This window comes from Piliocolobus tephrosceles, chromosome 5 (assembly GCF_002776525.5).
Source record: "Piliocolobus tephrosceles isolate RC106 chromosome 5, ASM277652v3, whole genome shotgun sequence".
Lineage (NCBI taxonomy): Eukaryota > Metazoa > Chordata > Mammalia > Primates > Cercopithecidae > Piliocolobus > Piliocolobus tephrosceles.
In genome coordinates, this window is record NC_045438.1 from 85,412,940 (window position 1) to 85,425,329 (window position 12,390).

Below are 12,390 nucleotides of genomic sequence, written 5' to 3' on the forward strand. Positions count from 1 at the left end.
AAAAAAAAAAAAAAAAAAAAAAAAAAAAAAAAAAAAAAATGACATGTCTATTATCAGGGCTAGTTCTTTGAGAGTAAGTTCTGTTATGTGGTTTTTGTTTATGTGGTTATAATAAACACATTTTTTTTGGTACATCATGCTACCCAAAGTGTGGTCTACAGATTAGCAGCATCAGCATCACTTGGAAGGTTGTTAAAAATGCACATTCTTGGCTTTACCCCACACTACTGACTAGAAGCTTTACAGGTGGGGGCCAGGAGTCTGAGGTTTAACATGCTTTCCAGGTGATTGTTCTGCACACTAAGGTTTGAGAAGCATCATTATAGAGCATACAGAATTCATGTGACTCTCTGGGTGCAGAGCAACTGCAAATGGAACTCCAAAGTGACAGACAGGGACTGGTCTCTTTTCCTGCATGCATAAAGAAATAATGTGTCAGTGGATTCAGAGTTCGGGTATTCATGGTTGGAGAAGATAGCACTCAAGGGCATGCGCTGGGTCTTGAGGCTGTACCTGATCTGAGGCAAAGTTTAGGAATTAAAAGAGAACAAATCTTGTCGACAGGGTTCACCGCAGTGGAACTCAGCCTGTACTTATCTGTCTTTATTTTCTACAAGTCCAGCAACACACACTTCACCTAGCTTAAGGCCAGGATTATTTATACAACTTATCTCACAGGAATAATAATGAAGATATTAATCGTAATCACACCTATTATTTCTTCCCAGCCTATGCAGCATCACTCTTTCTTTACTCCTTCCAACTGGTGTTGAAGGCAGGGGTTGCTATTTCCATTTTAGAGATGCGACAACTGAGGTGCAGACTGGGCAAATAATTTATTTTGGGTCATGATAAGAACAAAGTGAGGGAGAGCATTAAATTACAAACAAGAGAAGTGAACTAGAGAACTGGAATAAGAACGTAACAGAAAATTAACACAACAAAGGTCAAATAGCCAATGGCATGCTTTAACAACCCCATGTTTCTTTAATAACGAAAGTCAGTCATATCCAGGAATAGAGCTGGGATGGAGGCAGAAAACAGAGGCTAATTCTGCCCTTTCTAGGTCATAAAAACTTTGTGGAGTGGCTCTCAGTAGGAATTCACTGAATACAGGTGTATGAAAGCCAGGGGCAGCAGTCCCGGCATCGAAAGCAAAGACAGAATGAATCATGAAGTCAGAGGCATAAGGGCTGCTGTGTCTGATGTGAGAAGGAATCTTCCCCGGCAGAGTCTGCTGGGAAAGATTCTTCAGTTAGCCCCTTTTTGAAAAGTGCACAGCATAAAATTTGTTTGCAGGATACTATCCCTGAGTTGGATAGGCAGAGATAGTAAAGGGAGGTTTTTCATGGGCAGTTTTTTGTTGTATTTCAGTTGTCATGCAGGTCCAATAAAGAAAAAGCTGTAGTGAAGTTTATTTCAAGCATTAAATACGATACCATCACGCTCACACGTGCACACACACAACCCCCGCAAAACGCAGTTTCTTTAGGATCATCTATAAAGTTCCCACTGAAGAAGGTTATCAGTATACATTTTCTACCCTCTTAAGAGAAGTTGTTCATCAAGGGGTTATATATGTTCATCAAGATTTCTGCCTCTCATTGTAGCCCCAGCTGTTGGTCTTGCTGTCAGAACAGTCTTCCACTGTCAGTCCCTTCAGGAATGTCCTCAGCTGGAGAAAGCTGCCTCCCCCAGGAGCATGCCTTTCCGGGAGAACACCACACTCAGTGACTACGGGGGGAAGGAAGACCAATTTTGGCTCATCTTGGGGCAACTCTCATGGATCTTTTTAGCTCAGAGTTGCTCACCATGGAGTCAGCTATGAATGTTGTTGGGCCCATTTCACAGCACAACCCAATCCTGCATCCTTCTTTTATTCCTTCAGCGTGGTTCCCAAAGGCATTTCCTAATAAACATCCTGCATACTAAACCCCATCTCAGAGCCTTTTTCTTGGAGAACTCAACCTGACATATGCCCCCAATGACATTGCCTAATCACTCTTTTTTTTTTGAGACGAAGTCTCACTCTGCTGCCCAGGCTGTGCGTAATTACTTCTAATGATGCAAAGAACACACCGTACGGACAATCTACTTGTATTTTCAGATATGGTTAGAAAGTTCTGCCATGAAGGGTTTGAACCGACTCTCTGAACATTTTGTTAACTGATTGTGTTCTCTTGAACCAGCCAGCCAAATACTACCCTCTACAAATTCCGTTTCCTTTATATCCATTCATTTCTCCTGAATTCTATCTTGTAGTCCAAAAGATAAAACAAAGTTTTAGCTGATCAGCATCTCCTTCGTTTTTGTAATTGTGCTGCTAAAGGGAGACAAAATTGAGGGGAAAAGCAAATGATTCATAGCTCACCCGTTCGGGAAATATGAAGTAGTCATATTCCTTTTTAGGTGGCTACCCATTACCATTTGCAGGTGGGGATGGGGGCTGTTGTAGGAGGAAGGGGCATAGTGAGAACTATGTGAGAAAAGACATAGTGAGAAAATAATCTGTGCAGAAGCACAGGTTTGGAGTCACCTTGGGCAACCCTTTTAGCCTTTCTGAGATTCAGTACATATGTTCTTTTTCACTCTCTTGTGTTCTCAGTCGTGGTGAAAGGAAACATTATCTACAGGTTTAGAAATTTAGGAGTTGTTCTGCATTCTATCCTTCCCTTCACTCCTCACATCCATTGAATCTCAACACATTATCATTTCCTTCTTCTCCTATAGCCAAAATTCATCTGGTTTCCGTTTCTCTCTCTCCATGTCTATGGTTACTGCCTCGGTTCGGGCTCTCATTGTAGCCTTTGCCTCTACCAGGCCCATTCCCTTCCACTCCATGTTACAGCCAGAGTGAACTCTCCCTAACACCAAACTAATCGTCTTAGCTAATAGCCTGAGATACTATAATGTGTTATTCATTATAGCAAAAACCTAGAAACAACCCAAATGTACATCAGTGGTGGAATGTGTAATTAAATTGTGACATATTATACAACAACAAAAAATAAACAAGCCTCTGGTATTACCATCCAGATGAATGAATCTCATGAATACAACATTGAATCAAACGACAAGAGAGCATTCCATATGATTTACATGTATATGAATGTTACAGTGATTTGTGATCTTGGAAGTCAGGTAGGTTCCATTTAAGGAGGAGGATGAAGTCATGACTGGGTGGGAATAGGAAAGGAATTTGTATAGTGGTGATGTTCTATTTCTTATCTTGGCAGTGGGTAGTTACGTAAGTAAGCCCACTTTGAGAAAAGTCACTGAGTTTAACACTTATGATGTGTACACTTTTCTGTATGTGTCTGTATGTGTATTATTCTTCGCAAATACCTTTAAAAATTCTACAATGGGCCATGTGCAGTGGCTCATGCCCATAATCCCAATACTTTGGGAGTCTGAGGCAGGAGGATTGTTTGAGCCCAGGAGTTTGAGACCAGCCTGAGCAACATAAGGAGACCCCATCTCTACCAAAAAAAAAAAAAAAAAAAAAAAAAAAAAAAATTAGCGAGGCATGGTGGCATGTGCCTATAGTCCTAGCTACCTGGAAGACAGGTGGGAGGATCCTTTGAGCCTGCTGGCTTAAGGATGCAGTGAGCCGTGATTGTGCCACTGCACTCCAGCCTGGGCAACACAGAGAGACTCTGTCTCAAATAAAACAAAACACCAACATTCTTAAATGATTCCTCTGAAGGTAAAGAGGAATTTGATAGGCTCCTCTCCACGACTCACACACACTTCTCAAACTTTCTCTCTTGTTTTTCCCCCATGTGTGTTCACTGCCACTCACTCTGAGTTTTTTGCACTTCTGTAAAAGGACAGCAGGCTAGGTAGATGGAGGACATATGTAATTTTTTAATAAATGATTGAATGGTGAGGCCAATAATAATTACATTGAAGTGCTTTTGTAAGCATTAAACAAAAGAACATACGTACAGCTCTTAGCATAGTTCCTGAAACATAGCCGACACTCAGCATATGTTACCTCCTTCTTCCTTTTCTCTTCCCTACAAGTGCAGGTGAATAAACTCGTGACTCTGAACATTATTAGGATATTGTAACTAAAGTCACTTTTTGGGAGGTATTCTCTGTCAATCTCACTATCTATTTGGTGTTTACTTCAAAAAGACACTCTGGCTTGTGAATCTTGACACAAATTTAACTTTCTTGGGTAGGCTATCCTAAAAAAACCTATACTTTAATGTTTGTGTCAGATCCTTCCCAAATCTCTTGGAAAGATCACCACATGCTCATTATCTGATAAAGCAATAAAGAACAGCTGCATCTGAGGAAAGATGTTTCATGGGGTCTGGTTTTACTTTATTTGGGCACTTTAGGTAGATGGGGTCATTAGGAGGATCTGAGAGTTTTAGAATTGCTAGCTGCTGCTGCTGGTCGCTAATTCTCAAAATATTTTCTTCTTGCTATAAAATGCTTTCTTCTCACACCAGATTTCATAAAGACCTTCCATCTGGTCTGCACTGATAACTAAAAATCCAGAGATGTTCATTCCTCTTACAACTTGTAGTTTAAAATGATCCAGATGCAGGATTAGGTTTTACAGCCTCTTCTAAAGGATTTTGTCTTCCTAATCCTTCAGCTGCATGTGGTGAGAACTGATCAATATGACAGAGTGCTAACAATAAACCTATTAAAGTGTCCGGTTGGCTATGTGTACTTTTCATTTGACGTGTTTTAGGGCAATACAACAACGGGACAAAAACACTGACATCTATTTGGGTAAGGACTGCAGTAAACCAGATAATCCACAGTGGATGGGACAAAATAAGAGAACTAAAAAAGAAAGACAAAATTACAGTCAATCTGTAGTAGAAAGAGTGTTCCTCAAGAATTTTATCAATTTGTTTTGATCCAGGAATATGACAATTGATTGAATGATCTCTATAAATTCTGGTTCTCAGTTTCTTAATCCACAAAATGTGAGAACGAATAAAGAGTAGCTGGGATTTTGATGAAAGTCCTTTCCTTGCCAGGAAGAAGAACTTTGGTAAGTTGACTGACCTAAGCCCCAAATTTAGGGGCCACAATACCGGTTTTAGAAAATTATTCGGGGAGGAATATACAAGAGAGAAATAAGCCACTCTAAAGTGCTGCTGCCCCATTTCTCTTCCCTTTTCATCTGTCCCCTCATCACTTATGATGGCACACTCATCTTCAATGTTTTCCTGGGGTTTATGTTCATATAATTTCACACATAATAAAAATCTGGTAGGTGGAGAAGAAAGGAGCATAAAGCATGAGATGCTAAACTCACCTCTGCCTTGAGATGGCCTTCATAATTTAGGACATAAAAAATAAGTTCCTATTTGGTAGAAAGTCAGCCTTTGATCAGTCTCAAGCTTATTTTGTTTTGTGTGTGTAAATAAGCTTGTAAAAATAGAGGGAATGCTTTCCCACATTAGAGTATTAGATTTGATCTTTCACTTTTAAAGAGTAGTACAGAAATAGAATTCCAAGGTGGGCAATAAAACAAACATGAAAAAAAATGACCTGTGTGTAAAAGTGAGATGTAGGGAATTAGACACTTGAGTAATGAGAAGATGACAGAAAAGTTCAGGGCCTGAGGCTTTCTGCAAAGAGATCCACTTTCTTTTTCTTTTCTTTTCTTTCTTTTTTTTTTTTTTTTTGAGACAAGGTTTTGCTCTCTCACCTAGGCTGGAGTGCAGTGGCAGGAACTTGGCTCACTGCAACTTTGGTTTTCTGGGCTCAAGCAATCCTTTCACTTCAGCCTCCCAAGTAGCTGGGACTACAGGTGCACACCACTATACTTGGCTCATTTTAAAATGTGTTGTAGAGACGAGGGCTCATTATATTGCCCAGGCTGGTCTTGAACTCATGGGCTCATGTGATCCTCCCGCCTTGGCCTCTCAAAGTGTTGGAATTACAGGTGTGAGCCATCATGCCTGGCTGAGATCTACTTTTTATTTGAAGCCTTGGTATCTTGGTGGTGGTGGGGGTAGCATATTGAGCCCACCTGAGGAATGGGCGGTGCTTGAGCCAGGTGGGAACAATGTGCTGCCAATGATATATCTTACTTCCCTCTTCAATAATAACCCCATCACACAGCAGGAAATGGAAATGCATTGCAGTGTTACCTGAACTAGAGACGTATCCTAGATTTTGTCTCTTCTTTGGTACCACTTCTGAGAAATTCTGACTTTGTTATCTTCCTCAAAAGAATGGAAACTTATTTATATGACTGCTGCTGACCAGGCATCAATAACAAGAAATGGAGAGCAAATACTTTGTATAGACACCAGAATGGCTAACAAAGGTGACATCACGCTGAGTTGCAAGGAAGGCACCATTCCCTTGGGCAAATGTTGAGAGACATGAGCCATCCTCTCCATGCACTTGGTCTGGGACTATGCCTTGAATGAAGTCATTATGACAGAAGAGGAAAGAATGAAAACTTGAGCTTACTATGTTTGTGATGTTGATTTCTGTGGAATTTAAAATTTGTTAGCTGGTGGATACACATTGTTAATTTGAATACTCTTCATTATAAAAATAATCTGCTAAGTTTTCATCCCTGGAAATTGTTATGAAAGCAAAAATAGTCACCTAAGGGAATATTTGAACATCCATATACCTAATGACCAGAGTCATGGCTACATTTTAAAAGGCTCCTTTCTAGTTCTGTCATTAGAAATCTCAGCTGAGATCTATAGCAATCCTTGGAGCATCTGCAGCCCATATCAGGTGATGATGACACAATAGTTAAGTTCTATCAACAATGGTGAATCAGGATTTGATTGAGTTTCTCTGTATAGCTCTCATAGTGATGAAATACCTGGGCAGAAGTACTTCTCCCACCTCTATGCAGCAAAATAGTTAGTGGTGAGGTGCTATGCAATTTTAGAAACAAGCAACATACTCTGCTTTAAATATGATACAGAAACTGATCTGAGTCCCACCCGGGAGGTGAGTTTCATCGTTACAATCTCCGTGGGCTGGAGGCTAAAGCTCTCAAGGGAGAAAAAACCGAGGTAGGCATATTTTGTGCTTTTGTTAAATGGGCCTCAAATGCCTCAAAAGTCATTTATTTGTTGAAGACAGGGTCATCTTATTTAATTCAGCAGGAAAACAACTGTATCAGAAAGAGAAAAGCTGTCTCAATCTTCTCTGAATTTCAAAGGTATTTCACATATGCTCCTCATGAAGGAGACTGCACAGGGAATCAGACCCAGGTGCCTGCTTTGCCTCTCTTGCACGGGGTTAAGTAAGGGAAGCCCCTGACTCACAAGTGCATCCTGGCTGTTTAAGGTTATGCATATTGTATCTGAATGTATAACCATGGTAAATATATATTCTGGACCAATGTTAGATTCAGCTTAGGATGATGTACTGCTTAGAGTTTTGAGGGAAAACATAAGAATGATGAAATGAGCCTAAATTATTTTGGAAAAAACACTGCTCTCCCAACCCATTTGACGATCTATTACTTCCTTCTGGGCTGCTCCCTTCCCAAGAGATTTGGTACAGGAGGCAAGGAAGGACAATAAGAGAGGTTAGGAAGAAGCACCTTGGGATGCTGACACCCTCTGCCTTATCCTTTTAACTCAAGGACAAGCAGTGTTGGGTTGAATACAAGGTCCTTTCTTCCAAAACTGGGCACAGGCAGAAAAATACATATACATGTAAAACCACTATGATCCTGTGATAGGAGCTGGAATCACTTCCCTTTAAACTCAATTTCCTTTCATTTTCATTAGGTAGGGGGTCAGCCTCTCACCTTGCAGTATTGGGTGGAGATGGCTTAAGATCAAACTTCTCATCTTAACTCTTACTTCCAAGATTTATTTTGTATTAAAAAAAAAGAGCCTGTCCCGTTACCTCCTCACTTGGGTATTTTATCAGGACTGAGCACATAGTTATTTTCTGAGGGCTGGAGCAACCGTGCAGTCCTTTCTAATCAAGATTTTTTAATCAGCTGGCTTTGAAATCACACCGTCCTCCCGGGGTCCCTGGAGCACACCACCTCCCTGTGATTTCTACTCAAGTTTTCCCCGGCACCCCCCAGCACCCGTTCCATACCTATTTAATCTTTAAACTGCCTCTAATTCTTTTGCAAGGAAGCGGGATGAAATGCTCAAACCACAGTTACACACGATGTTGATTCTCAGGTTCACACATTTGAGGAATTGTTTGAACAAGAAATGCGCTCTGTACTATAATCCAGGGGGCAGGCACGGTGCCTGGGCGACCCTCATAGTCTCCCTCCGACACCCCGCATCCCAACTCCCACCGCCTTTGCACCTTAAAGCTGGCAAACATTCCCAAGCCAGATCTAGAGTACCTGGAGTGGGTGCGGGTAAGAAGAGAAGCCAAGGTCGTCCCGGAAGGTGTGCGCCCCTCACCTTGTGGATGGTGCGTGCAGCCGCGCCGCACTGGGCAAACTGGGGCGTCCCGCTGGCTCCAGAAGTCTCACTCGGAACCCGCTCCTTTTTCTCCTGAGCTGGATCAAAGCACTGCTTTTCTCAACATTCGATTCTGGAATACGTTGAACCCAGGGCGTTCTCCCCGCCAGCGTCCTTGCAGGCGCCAGTGCCCGCCGGGGTGCGGCGAGACAGAACCTGGGAGCGCGGCGCGCCGGGCAGCCCGAGGCACCGCGGGTGGCAGGCGCTGCGCTTCGCCGAGTCTGGGCGCCTGGACTGGAAGAGGAGGCGAGAGAGAGAGAGAGAGAGAGAGAGAGAGCGGGGAAGAAAGAGGAGGAGGAGGAGGAGCAGAAGCAGGGGCAGGGGCAGTCTGCTAAATCATCTACGCAGGTCGCAGCCTCCCAGGACACCGTGAACAGAGAGGGGGGTGGGGTGGGGGTACGATGAAAAGATGAGCCCGGGTGTGAGGCAGATGGTGTTGTGAACTGGAGGTCGCAGCTCTGAGGGGCTCCAGGTCTTGCTTAGGTTGTAAAAGAGATATTATGGAGCTGATGGCGCCTTAGGGCTCCCGGTTGCAAACACTAGAGGGCAGGGCTGTCCATGTTATAAACCGGGCCTGCGGGGTTGGCGCTGTGTGCGAGGGACTCACCTCCTGAGCCCCTTGCGGGCCACAGCCCTGGCGGAGAAGGGGAAAATAGATGCAACAAAGGGGCAGACCCTACTCCCCTCTTCTGCGGAGAACCTGGGTTGAGGAGGGAGAGGAACAGCGGTTGACCGATTTGCACGCTTTCTCTGCGCGGGTCCAACAGGCAAACCCTCTGGAGGTGTATTTCTTAGCTTTCCTGCAGGGGAGATTACAGTCAACATCCACAGGACACCTCAAGGAGAGAGATTACAAGGAAGGGGTGAGGGAGAAGTGGATGAAAATTGGGGTGGGTCAAAGTGGAAGCGGGGAAGAGAGATGGGAAAAGCAGTGAAGAAAAGGAGACGGAGGGTGGAGTGGTTGGGGCTGAAAGACCTGCTGAAGCAGCCTTGCCGTTTTTTTTTTTTTTTTTTAGGGAAGTCTACCTGGGCGTCATCTCAGGTTGGCAGAGGGCTTTGTGCTCTTCTTAGGGTGCCAGGGGCTGTTCTTTTTGATGTGCTGCTGCGGCAAGGTCAGAAAAGTTAAGCTGGAAGGGACTTCACAGAATCCTGGCAGTGCTAAAAGAAGCTTCCTTAGGGCTGGTTGGTTATTCTCTGTGGAGAACTTGGGTGACTCAACTTTGAAGCTTAACATGGATTGAGTCCCTGCCATTGTAAAAAAAGAAAATCAGATTGTTCAGACTAGCCATAAAATGAACTAGACAATCTTATGGAGACAGTATGATCTGTAGACAATCTGATACACACATCTTAGTGTTGAAAGGACCTTGGAAATCATGTAGGCAACTTGGGTAGCTTCCCCAAACACCTGCCTCACACTTTTCTTTCTGGTTTGCAGCCTTATGGCTGATCTGAAAAGCACTTTAAGTTATTTATTTATTTTTTGAAGTTTGGCAATTCTAAACCAAATGAAACCCTACTTAAGTTCAAAAAGCAAGCCTGTGTGCCCTTCCTCCTGCCTTCTGGAGTGCCTCTCAAGGCCAGCAGGGGCTGACTGATGGATGTCAGGGGAATTTCACTGAACAAGAGAAAGGAAGGTTGGTAAACTATAGTCTTGAATTGTGATTTGCTTCTGTTAATCCCATTAAACTGAGAATAGGCTTAAGTAGACTGAAGTCTAACAGGAGGATGAGGTGGAAATATGTTTTTCTACTAAAGATGACACAACTTGAAGTTTGTTTGATGATAAAGGTATTATGTAAAAATAAACAGAACAAGAATCATTCCTCATTTAAAAAATGAATCTTATAGGACTGAAGATTTTTTTAGATATTCCAAGAGAGTAAGTAAGGACATTGTCCTACTCTGGCAAATTTGGAGTTCCTCCAAAATATAAAGGAAATATGAGTTTGTTAAATTCCTTTTTAAAAAATTGATTTACCTATTTTTTGGTTATTACAATACAAAGAACTATGGAAACAATTATTATACACTTGGAAACGGTCCTGAGCATACCTCAGAATACCCACTTTTTGGCAGATGTTCAGCTTTACGAAGTGTCTGATTATTTTCAAGCTATTAATTAACTTCTGGCATATATTTCTCCAGTTTTAATAAAATCAATGCTGTCTTAGTCAAGAGCTGATAATTCAATTTGTATTACCTATTTGAATTTCCAATGGGCTCTGTGAGTGCTTTAAGATTGTAGGTATACATCCCCATTTCATAATAGAGAATTCCTTGTCACTTAACAAACTATAAGGATTCCATGGAGCCCTGGACATCTGGCATAAAAAATTCCTCAACTTGCAGCAGGAACTAAAAAGTCATTATGAAGAAATTATCAAATCCACTCACTCATTAATTCAAAAAATGTTGATAAATATCTACCCTGTTTGAGGCACAAGGCAACTTCTAGGACTAAAATAACGAAGAAACAGTTTATTCTATCAGTGGGAAGACTGAGTCCCAAACTAGTAAATCCATTCCAGAGTAACAGTTTGGAGAAGGGGGAAGTACAGGATATTATGGGAGCACAAAGGAGGGCAATCTAATCCAGGTTTTAGGACCAGGGAGTAATTGCTGGAAGTGGTGCTGGCAGTGGTGGTGTGTATAGGTGGTGGGGTGGTTGATAGTGGTTGGGAGAGGGAAAAATAATGAACAATGGATTCCCTCTATCTCCTAGACAATCCTAATTACATTTGTTAACTTTTCACTTGGATGCTGGAACTTCACTTTAATGGATGAGGAAGCAAGCATGCACATGGTACATTTTTCTGCTAGAAGTAAGACTACAAGTTTTGTGAGGCAGGAACTGTGTATAACTTGTTCATCACATGATTACAGAGAAGAATCAAGATTCTGGTTGACATTGTCTCTCATTTCCTACCTCTACCATGGAAATGGGAATGAAACATGAAGGGAAGGCGTTATGGTGGTGAGGGAGCTCACACCGTCTTAGGTGCTCTCCGTACACTATTCCGCTGAACGATTTCAACAACCCTGTGACATGGTTCTCTCATTTTACTGTTGGTTTCAAAGACTGAGCTTCAAACAGCATTTTATGTCTGTGGTGTGACAAAGGCCAGAGGGAGAGAATGAAATGTTTATAGGTAGGTTTTAACATTTGTCAGCTTTCAGGAAGTTATGCTAAGGTAAGCAAGCATAACCCTCAAATCTCAGTGGCTTGCTATGGTAGAAGTTAGTGGCTTGCTAATAAAGGTATTAGCTGTGGATAGTCTGCAACTCCATTTTGGAATCCAGACTGAAGAAGCCAGGCCATTTTTATGGTAGAGGGAAGAGTAATGGGGGAACATCACAATGGTTCTTAAAGCTTCAGCTGAATTATGAGATAAATCACTTATGCTCACATTCCATTGGCTAACCCAAATCATATGGCTAAGCCTGATGTCAGCTGAATAAAAAGCAGGCTTCCTCCACTGGGAAGGAATTCCAGGGAGGGCTTCTGTAGAGATGGGCCTGAGAGTCACAATATTTTGTGAATAAATTATTAAATTGACAACAATCTCCAGCAATGCTTTTGAATGAAGGCATTTTCACTATAAAATGTTTTATTTGCTGATACTATTGGCTAACTGTGTTCACCAACCTCATGATACAGGGAGCAAAATAATGAATTTAGGTTGATTAGCTTAATCAACTAGAATATAGCTTAATTAATTAGAATACAGCTTAATTGATTAGAATACATCATCTAGATCTAAACTGTTCAGGGAACAGTTGGCAAGGTGGCCTTGCGCTGAGAAAAAGCTCTACTCTCTGACCAAAAACTGGCTCTTACTCCCTGTTGGCATGTGCTAATATTTGTTCCCAGGAGGAAATATTAAGGCAGACTTGGTGGAACAAACCTCAAGCTCTAGTGGTCTTGACAGTGGTT

At 42.1% G+C, this 12,390-nt stretch overlaps 1 protein-coding gene across 2 annotated transcripts in view; it reads right to left on the reverse strand.

Annotated features, from left to right (window-relative positions):
* The window catches only part of HTR1E (5-hydroxytryptamine receptor 1E), a 99,416-nt gene extending 90,486 nt beyond the window's left edge, over window positions 1-8,930 (reverse strand). Inside the window, exon 1 of one of the 2 annotated variants that reach the window (XM_023205167.3) lies at window positions 8,394-8,930. The gene's annotated coding sequence lies outside the window, so the exon portion shown is untranslated. Of the gene's footprint in view, window positions 1-8,332 lie in introns of both variants that reach the window. The other variant, XM_023205168.2, reaches the window with a different exon arrangement.
* Window positions 8,931-12,390: the final 3,460 nt, after the last annotated feature.